A 10,159-nucleotide genomic window follows, 5' to 3' on the forward strand; every position below is an offset into this window, starting at 1 on the left:
CCTCCACTCCCACAGCACTGGCACACACCGGCTCTCTCACACCTACACGGCGCCTCCCCAAGGAAGCTACAGCCTGGCTCCTCACAGGTCATCCTGCAGCTGCCATTTAGGGGTGTGCCTCCCCCAGCCTGCGGCCGGCCCTCCTTAAGAGGTCCCTGCAGGACATCACGGCCCCAGCACCATGCTGGACATCTAGGCCTCCCGGCATCACAGGAATGGAGGGGGCCCCTTCCCTAACATGCCAGACTGATGTCCCACATCAGCTGTGTACTGACAGCTTTGGCTCAGGACCGTCTGGCCTTTATCTCTCCCTACTCTCATGACTGCCCCCCAAGAAGGTATGGATGGCCCCATTTTACAGGCGAGGATGCTGAGGTGCACAAAGGCGACTGTCCACCCAAGCTCCCGGAAGGTAAAGTCTCCGGGCGGGGGGCCTTGTCCTGTTCACTTACAGAGGAATGGGCAGGCTCAGGCCCAAGTTTGGGCAGGGCCAGCTCGGCCTGGCTCTGCCATCCTCACCCAGACTCTGACGGCCGGCCCCTTCCCGGTCCTCGGGGGCTTGGCGGGACACTCAGCTCCTAGTCTAGCGCTTACTCAGGAGACACCTCCGAATTCAGGAAGGCACAGCCTGCACACCTGCCCATCACTCAGCCACTGGGGGCGCTTCTCTAACCTGCAGAACCTTCACCCCGACCAGGCCCCGTCACCTCTCTCCGTTCTGTTCCACAGGCATCCAGGACCGTCTTGCTAAGATGGAACCTGACCACGTCCTGTCTGCTCAGGAGCCTGAGAGCTTCCCTCCGCTCTCAGATACATCTAAATTTTGCCCCGGCTGCAGGCCTGTGTGAGCTGGCTCCTCCAGCCGCCCTCACACCGCGTTCCTCACCTGCACTGGACACACCGGCTTTTCTGTGTGCAGAGCACACTTGGCCTGGGATCTTCTTAGCAACTCTGCTCTTGCTGCCTCGCCGGCCTGGGATGTCCCAGTAACCGGCTCCTTCTCATCCTTGGGGTCTCCTGCCAAGCCTCTACCCCCCGAGAGGGTGGAAGCAGTGCTCTGGCACCCCCTCCATCCACCAGCTCTGGAATGTGCACCCCGGTCCGCACGACAGTGTGCTGTGACACGGTGCACGTGCCCTGGTGCCCTGACCAGATGACGGGCAGCACAGGCAGAGCCTTCCTCATTAGGCTGCTGTGAGCGCCCAGGGGCAGCACCCTGCACAGCACCTGGTACGCGATTCGATCATGTTCAAAATAGCAGCAGAAAGATACCCCCGTCTGCAACCCCCCACGTGTCATAAGGCCCCTGCCCTCTCTGAGGCAGCAGGTGACATATCTGCCAGGGCATCGCTCCTCCCATGTCCCTCCCCCCCCCCCCCCCCCGTTAAACCACAGTCACAGGTGGGGGTGGGGAGGGGAGGAGGGCTGAGCCGGTGCTGAGTGTGCACCCCCGGGCCGTGTGACGGGGAAAACATTGAATATCACCCCCCCACACACACTCTAAAGTACTCAGCGACTCTCCTTTGCATGCAGGCAATTCCCTCCATTTGCTGAGATCCTAGACCTTCTCAAGAAACCCTTCTACGCTTGATGGACGTCCTCTCTCTTTGGGTAACAAGTCTGTGACAGGCCTTGTGCTAAAGGCCAGAAAACTAAGGGCTGGCACAGGTGACTCACCAGCCCCAAGGCACTGAGCTGGGCAAACCTGGGGCCAGGACCCCCTTGAGGGGCAGCCACCACCCAGGCTGTGAGAGGCAAGGAGCTCAATGTGGCAAGCACACCACCTCCTTCTCCACTGGAGACTCACGTGAGGGGGAGACCAGAGAGTTCAAAAGACCCCCTAAGCCCAGGGAATGAAGCCAGTCACCAAGGACTGCGTGTTGTAGGACGCCACTTAACGTGAAACATCCACAAGAAGCAAACCCATAGACAGAAAGCAGATTAGTGGCTTTCAGGAGCTGGAGGAGACTGGGCGTGGGGGTGAGAGCACCTGCTAATGGATATGAGATTTCCTTTTGGGAAAAGCATATCTAAAAAAAAAACCCCAAAAGTTCTAAAATTGAATGTACACAATTTTGTCCGTTACACCTCAATGAAAAAAACCTACTACGGTGATGTCTGCGCAACTCTGAATATACTAGAAACCACTGACTTGTGCACTTTAAATAAATGAACCACATGACGTATAAATTGTATCTCAACGAAAAACACTACCAAAAACAAAACCAAAGTTGCTCAAGCCTGTGGTGACAGGGCCGGGGCCAGGCCTCACTCTGTGTCCAAGTCACCCAGAGCTAACCAGGCGCCAGGTGCCACAAAAGCTGAAGCACAGAAAGCACGCACAGGTTCCCCCTTCCACACCCCCAACACCCCTGAGCTAAGCAGGACCCCCCACAGCTGAGGGGCAGGGCGGGGATGGGGCCCAGACAACATCCCCTGGAAACCTACACACCAGCATGGGCACCTGGGCTCCACATCAAGACAAGAGAGTGGATATTCCCATTTGACAGACATGGGGACAGGGGCCCAGAGGGACGGAGCCGTGGCCACCAAGAGGCAGAACCAGGACTCAGACAGCCCCCCTATCCTGTCTACTGGCGGAAATTGTCAAAGCTGAGACCCGCCCACTTCCAAAGCAGCTAGTTAGAGGGCACGGGATCAGGGCATCATCCCCAACCTCTCCCACGGGTTGGTTGTGGACAGCAGCTAGGGTTTCCTTCCCCAAGCTGCTTTCCAGAGAGCCGGTGTAAGGTGGGGAGGGGCGGGCGGGGGAAGGGGGGAGAGGTGGGGAGGGATGGGCAGGGGAGGGCCCGCCTACCGTAAGACAGGAGGGTGCCGGGTGGCATGGGGAATGAACTCCAGGGGCCTCAGAACCCAGGTGGCCCCTTAAACTCTCAGAACCTAAGGTCGTTCCTCCAAAATCAGAGAGGCTGCAAGGATCACACGCAAGTGAGTGGCGGCTGGTGCCTACAAGCATCACGTCTCAAGCTCCACACAGAACAGAGATGGAGATACAGGAGAACACGAACACACACACACACACACACACACACACGCTCTCTCAATTCACTCCAACCTCAAGTCCTGATGGCCAACCCCATCTTCCCACTTAACAGAACTTGCTGGAAGCCCTGGGAATTGGATGGGCCAGTGGGGGGGGGGGGTGTTCCATTCTCACTCTAATGGGGTGAGCCTGGGCCAAGCACCTGGTATCCTGGAGCCTCATCTCCTCATCTGTGAAATGCGTTCACAGCCCTCAGGAAGAGTCCTGTGAGAACGGCCAGCTCAGGCAGGTGGTCCTGACACGGCAGTGCTCGGCAGCTGGTGGCCCCTTCCTGTAGGTCCCTGACCCCGCCGAAGCCCAGACACTCCCAGCGGGACGGAAGGAGCTGGACAGTAACCCAGGGGTGATAGCTTCAAAACCAGAAAGCCCAGAGACAGACTCTCCGCACACCTGCCTGAGCGACCCAGGTCATTCAAATACTCTGGCAGGCGCCTCGCACCCCACCACCCCCACCCTATGCAACTCTTAGCAAACTTCAAGAAAACGGAAGTGACTACCACTGGTTTTTAGCAACCGTTTGAAAACCATGACTGGCTGCAAACGGAAGAAGGGGAAACTGTAAATGAGAAAGGAAGCCATTAAAAAAGAAAACCACCTCTCTCTCTGCCAGCTTGGCACCATCGCCGCGGGTCTCTTGCTCTGCTGTGTTGTTCTTAGGCCTGTGACAGCAGCTGCCCTCCCAGGAGCCTGCCCACCCCGCCCCTGCCCTGCCCAGGCTCAGACAGGGCCTGACTGCAGGGCCCAGAGCGCCGGCCCCACTGCACCGCCGATCTGCCTCCACCACCTCTGTCGGTGCCAGGGAGCCCGGGGCCCGATCCTCTACCTTCCACCCCTTCCTCGCCTGCCCTGGCCATGAAGCCCCTGCAAGCAAGCGCGTCTGGGGTGGCCACCTGAGTGGCCCAGGGGCTCAGGGGAGGGTCTAGCGCTGGCAGAGACCGTCTCTGGCCTGCAGGCGCCGCCACCCTCAGCCATCACAGGGCCACAGGCTGCTGAGATGAGACACGAGCCCTAGCAGGGGAGAGAACCCATGACTGAAAGGCCGGCCTCAGCCCCTTGAGCGCTCAGCAGGTCCAAGGGCTATGAGACCACCTCCCTCGAGTCTCCCCAACTGTCAGCTCTCTGCCAAGTCTGGAAAGGGGGTAGGGAGCTTGATTCCGAGGATAGGACAACAGTAACGGCGACCCCACGACCTCTGAGTAGGATGCAGAACCCAGCACAGACCTAGCAAGGTAGGCAGCAGGATGCCCATTTGGGACGAGGGGCCACTGAAGCCAGGGAAGGAGGGACCTGGCCACAGCCACAGAGGACAATAAGCTGGGACTTGTCCATGGCTTGGGAAAGCCTGGGAGGGGTCCCCAGTTAGGGGGACACCCCAGACCACATTCTCCCAGGGGAGGTGGCCACTTGGGTCCAACCCCGGGAGATGGAATAATTAGGAATTAGAAGACTGCAGACCCCTGGCCAACGACTAAGGAGGGACCTGAAAGCTCACATTCGGGACTGTCACTTGGATCAGTTATGGGTTCAAAGGAAAAAAGGAAAACGGCTATCAGATTTTGAAATAGCCCTCGGAACACGAAGAGGAGCAGAGTCAGTGTTCCAGGGAGATCCAAAGTCAAAACAGCCTGGGTTCCAATCCTGCCTCTCCAAATATAATCCCCGTGGCCTTGGACTCCATCTCCTCCCTCGGGAGACACCTCACGGTTACCATAAGATCACACCTCCCACGGGAAGATCTATGAAGCGGGTGTTCAAAGAGAAAACCATGCTCGGCCTGGAAAGGAGGGCGTGTCCCCACCCCCCACGTGCTGAGCCTGCCCTAGAGAGCTGGTGAGCCAGGGGCGCCCGGAAGGCCTCTCGTTTTCACCAAAGCTCCCTGGCCTCTCTCACCTCATCTCTTGCTGCAACCCGCATGGTGCTCACACTCCCGCCACACCTGGCTGCTCATGGGCACCCTTGCCTCTGCCCTGGATGGCTGCTCCCTCTGCCTTCCCTCCAGCTCTTTGGGCCTGACTAGCTCCTCCTGGGTCCTTCAGGCTTCGGCACAGACACCACTTCCTCCAAGAAGCCTCCCCTGACTTCGTTAGGGGCCTGCTCCACACTTCCACAGCTTCCGTGGTCACCCTGTGACAGCATCCGAGCGCTCTGTGACAGGATCTGCCTGTTCAGTCACCTGCCTCCCTCTGCAAGATGCCAACTTACCGGGACTTAGCATAAGGCCAGGCCCACAGCGAGAAATACTTACTAAAAAAAAACACCTCAAGTCCAGAGGGGGAGCGTGACCTGTTGAAGGCACTTCCCATAGACCCTGAAAAAGTGCTGGTGATCGGGGTAGGCAGGAACCAGAGGGCTCTCCTCTGATGCAGAGAAACTGTAGATGAACCAACAAAAATCCCTGAAAATACTAAAATAAATCAAAATACACAACTCAGAACACACAGCCACTCACGAGTACCAACAGGGCAGATAAGGCAAAACTGTACACGACACCCAAGCCAGAGAGCAGGGTTTCTGCGCCGCAGCACTGCTGGCATCTGGGGCTGGACAATACTCTGTGGCGGGGGCCGTCCCGTGCACTGTACAACGTCCAGCAGCATCCCTGGCCTCCACCCACCAGTAGCACCTTCCTCCTAACAATCGGCACCTCCTGCCATTGCCAGATGTCCCCTGGAGGACACAACCGCCCCAAGTTGAGAGCCACTGCAACACGTAATCCCGAACCTAGTAATAACACTCCTAAAAGCTACTGATCCTGGAGCACTTCCTGTGCCTTGCGTGAGGGTCCAGGCTTCCCGAAACGGCCCACTGAATCCCCACTGAATCCCCACTGAATCCCCAGAGCCGCCGAGTGAGAAGAACACTGACATCAGCACCATTTTACACACCACTGAAGTTTCTTTACCACTCCGAACCCGGTACCACACCTAACGCATCTTCCTTTCCAGAAACATCTTGCCTCTGGGGCCGGAGTGAACGGTAACGTCTGTGGCCTCAGCCCAGGCTCAGGTGTGTAAAAGAGCGAGCAAGAAAGACCCTAACCAGGAGATCACATTCGAGGGGCTGGACAGGCAGCGGCACCAAGGCCCTCCGCCCGCCCCCTCCCGACACTTCTGCAGACCACTCCCCGGTTCCCACCTTCACAGGCTTGCACGTGCTGCTCCGTCCACCCGGAAGGCCCTTCTTCCCACTCTCCATCTGTCAACCCCCTACTCGTCCCTCCCAGACAGAGAACGCCACGGCCACCGAGCCAGGCTCCCGAGCCCCTCCTCTGCGGCCTGCAGGCCCTGAGCCACCTCCATCACAACACCCCTAATTGTGACTGTCCGGCAGGGCCTTTGTCTCCCCAGGGCAGGGCCTGGGGCTGGTCCCTGCCTCTGCCGCCTGCCTTCAGCAGGCCTGGCTGGCTCCGCAGGCTGCTTCCAGAGCCCTCCTCACACGCTAAGCCGGGCAGGGAGCAGGGAGAGCCTTGCTGCTCTAGTGGGCCTGAGCCCGGGGCAGGGGTACGGGCAGGGTCAGAGGCGGGGAGTCTAAGGACAGGAAGGGGGTGTTCCAGGGAAAGGGGCTGAGGAGGAAAAGATGGAGATGTCCCAGGAGAGTGGGGCTGAGTCCGAGGAGGGGAAGTTGGAAGCGAGTGGGGGAATCGGAGGGAGACCGAGGAGGTGAGCTGGCCGGCGGGAGGCCGAGAGGAGAGACTAGGGAACTTGGCCGGGGGAGGGGGGGGGGGGCCGATACCTGGGGGGCTGAGAGACCCTCGGGGAACCCGGGGGCCCGCTCACCTGCGCGGGGGGGCGGCGGTTCCTCGCACTCGGGGCTCATCGGGGCGCCCCCCCCGCCCCGCCGCCGGCGGCTCCGGCCCCGCCTCAGGGGCCCGGTATGAGGGGGCGGGGGGCGGCGGCGGCGGGGGCTCGCGCTAGCGCCTTCGGGCCTAGGGGGCTCCCCGCGAGCCGAGCTCCAGAGTCCGGGGGTCAGCGCCGGCCGGGAGCGGACGGAGGCGGGCGTCCGGGGCTCGCCGGCGACCGGGGCCGCGGAGAGGTCGGTGCGGCCGCGAGGCCGGCGAAGGCCCTCAGCGGGGAAGTGGTCCCGGCTGGCCCGGCCCGGCGGCGCGCGGGAAAGCAAAGGCCGGTCAGAGAAGACGTTGTCCTCCGCAGTCCGAACAGGCCGCAGGGCTGAGCAGCGGCCGACGGAAGCCGAGGCCCACTTCCTTCGGCGCCCCCTTCCTCAAACGGACCGCGTCTTCGGACTCTGCAGTCGGCTCGGGGCCTCCGACGCCCGGCTCCGTCCGCCACTATCCCACAATCCCCTAGCGCAGGGGCACGCAGGAAGCCCCGCCCACCCGCCGCCGTCCGGGTGCGCGGGGCCGCGCGCCCGGGCCCGGGCCCGGGCAGTGCGTTTGCGCGCGGGGCACAACCACGCCCCTCCGGCCCGGCCAGAACATGGCTGCGGATGCGCTTGCGTTGGTTTGGGCCAACGGTCTCTCCCTGAATAAACCCAGACAACCCAACGCGCAGGCGCCACCGCACGCGGGTAGCGTTTGTCTACGACTCCGTTCCAAAGTCCAGAGCAAATCCTGCTCCAGGATTTCTCTTCCCACTCGCTCCTTTTGGAAATCCATTCCGTCTCCTCCAATTATTTCCTGCTTTCGCTCCAGGGTCCAGGTCCTGGGTAATCCGCACCCGGTTTTCTCTCCAACCAGGGCCCCGCGCGCGTCTGCCTCGCGCGGTTCTCGACGCCTTCTCTGTGCGTAAAGCTGACTTAGGTCTCGCCTTAGGTTTTTGCCCAGGCCTTGTCTTTACTGTTGCCTCCGTTTCCCCAATTTGTTACAGGCCCTTGCTCATGTTACAGGCCCACTGTAAGGATCAGACGAGTGCGTGCGTGTACGGACTCCTTTCATTTTTTTAATCTGCAGATTTACTTTTTTTTATTTCAGAGACATTTTATTGAATCATATGTTTAGTACATTTTCCTGTTCTTGTTGTTTGTTCCCCATTTCAAGGATGCCAGTTATGCATTTGCCTTTCACATTTGTTAGCTCCTCTGTACTTGGCTTTAATCTTTCTCATTTCCACCTGTATTTGCTTATTATCATATGTCTCTTCTTCTGGTCCTTGCTATTTCCAGTGGATTTGCTGCATGAGTTAATTTTTGGCTCTTGTATCAGTTATCTGCTGCTGTGTAACAATCACAACCTCAGCAGCATGTATCTATCATTTTCACAGCTTGGAGCTGGCCAATGTGAAGTTTGGCAAAGTTGGTTCTGTTTCCCATGTCTCTCGTATTCTGGCACCATGGGCTACCCAGGGCACCATCTCACAAGGAAAGGGAGAAGCAGCCCAGGTCGAGCCCATCTGTTAGCGCATTTCAAGTCTCAGGTTGCCTCATATCTGCCATCATCCATTGGTCAAAGCAAGTCACACAATCAAGCCCAAAGTTATGGGGAGCAGGCACATAAATTCCACACACCAACAGAGCGGATAAGTGTACTTCTCTTATGGAGGTGGAATGGGAGGGAGTAAATATTTCCTGAACAATCCACCATAGTCCTCTGTTTGTTTCCTTAGTTTTGCCAATCTTAACCTTTTCATCATTGGGGATTTGTTTTTTGTTATTTGTTTCTTCAATTTTTTGAAACATTTATTTTTGAGAGAGCGAAAGAATGGAGGATGGGCAGAGAGGTGGGGGAGACAGAATCTGAAGCAGGCTCCAGGTTCTGAGCTGTCAGCACAGAGCCTGACATGGGGCTTGAACCAACCAGCTGTGAGATCATGATCTGAGCCAAAGTCTGAGCCACCCAGGTGCCTGGGGATTTGTTTTTGTTTTGGGGGGGGGGGGGTTGTTCTAAAATGGACCCAGGTTCCTATTGTAACTCAGCTTGAAGCAGTTGTGATGCATTTCCTTCTGTTCCTCAGTCATCTTTTCTTCGGTCACATTCTTTTGACTTTTACTCAGCATTTTGCTTGCTTTGTTACATGTTTGCACAGTTGCCATATTATTTTAACACATAAGCTCAGGAACTGAGAGACGAGGGGTAGCCCTTTTCAACCAGCAAAAGAAACCTGAGAAGTTGACATGGTCAGTCTGGAAGAACCCGGGAAGCTGCAGCAGCTTTAAAGACCAAAATCTGCGTCGTCTCCCCCCTATCAGGACTCACAGGTTGGCGATGCTGTTATGCGTAAAAAATTGGAAGGCGCTGAAAGTGTCTGGTGACAACGCTCATTCCCCATTGTTCACATTTCCACACGGAGGTACTTCTATTGCTTAGTGTGTCTCCCCTGGCCTCTCCAACACTTTTAGGGGCTGAGGAACAATTTGCCAGATTCGACGGGCATCGTGGCTCACGCCAGCCCTCCCTGTCTTAGAGCCAGCTTGCCCAGTGCGGCCTGCGGCACCCAAGGGGAGGCCTCTGCTTGTCCAGTGCTGCCTGTGACCAGACAGGCAAGCATGTCTCACGCTGGGTGGGGTAGCAGCAAGACTAAAGCTACTTTCTCTGATTGGCCATAATGGTAATAAACGTGATACTTGAGCTCCAATTCTTGGATTCTGTAGCTACCTTTCAATTTATCCTGAACTTGGGAAGAAGGGTGAAATAATTGGGCCATCCCAAATCCCAAGAGTACGAGTAAATGCCACACGAGAGGAATTAGCGTGTACGAAATGGAGCTAGGAGACCAGGGTACAGGAGGAGCACAGCTTTGAAGCCAGCCCGGGTCTGAAACCTAGCTGTGTGAATTTGCCCACGCATCAACACCCTGGGCTCACATTCCTCGTCTGAAAAATGGCACTGGTCACGAGCCTTGGTTGCACACGACCAGACTTGGTTGAGCTGACAAGGAATTTATGAAAGGGGGTGAGACCTGTCTCCGGCCCCAATATCTGATAAGGCTGGGGATCTCTCAGTGCTTTGCAGCCGGGAGCAAGGCCCATGCCCAAGCCCTGGGCAAGTAGAGCGCTTGGGGCTGGCCGCGGTGCACCTGCTCTCGCCTTCCCCCCATCTCCCGCGCCCAGAAGCCGCGCGGTGGGCTCTAATTGGTGGGGCTGACGTCACGTGACATGCCTCTGCACGGGATGCTGGGAAGTAACATGGCTCCCGCCTCCGGG

Source organism: Lynx canadensis, chromosome E2, assembly GCF_007474595.2.
Source record: "Lynx canadensis isolate LIC74 chromosome E2, mLynCan4.pri.v2, whole genome shotgun sequence".
Lineage (NCBI taxonomy): Eukaryota > Metazoa > Chordata > Mammalia > Carnivora > Felidae > Lynx > Lynx canadensis.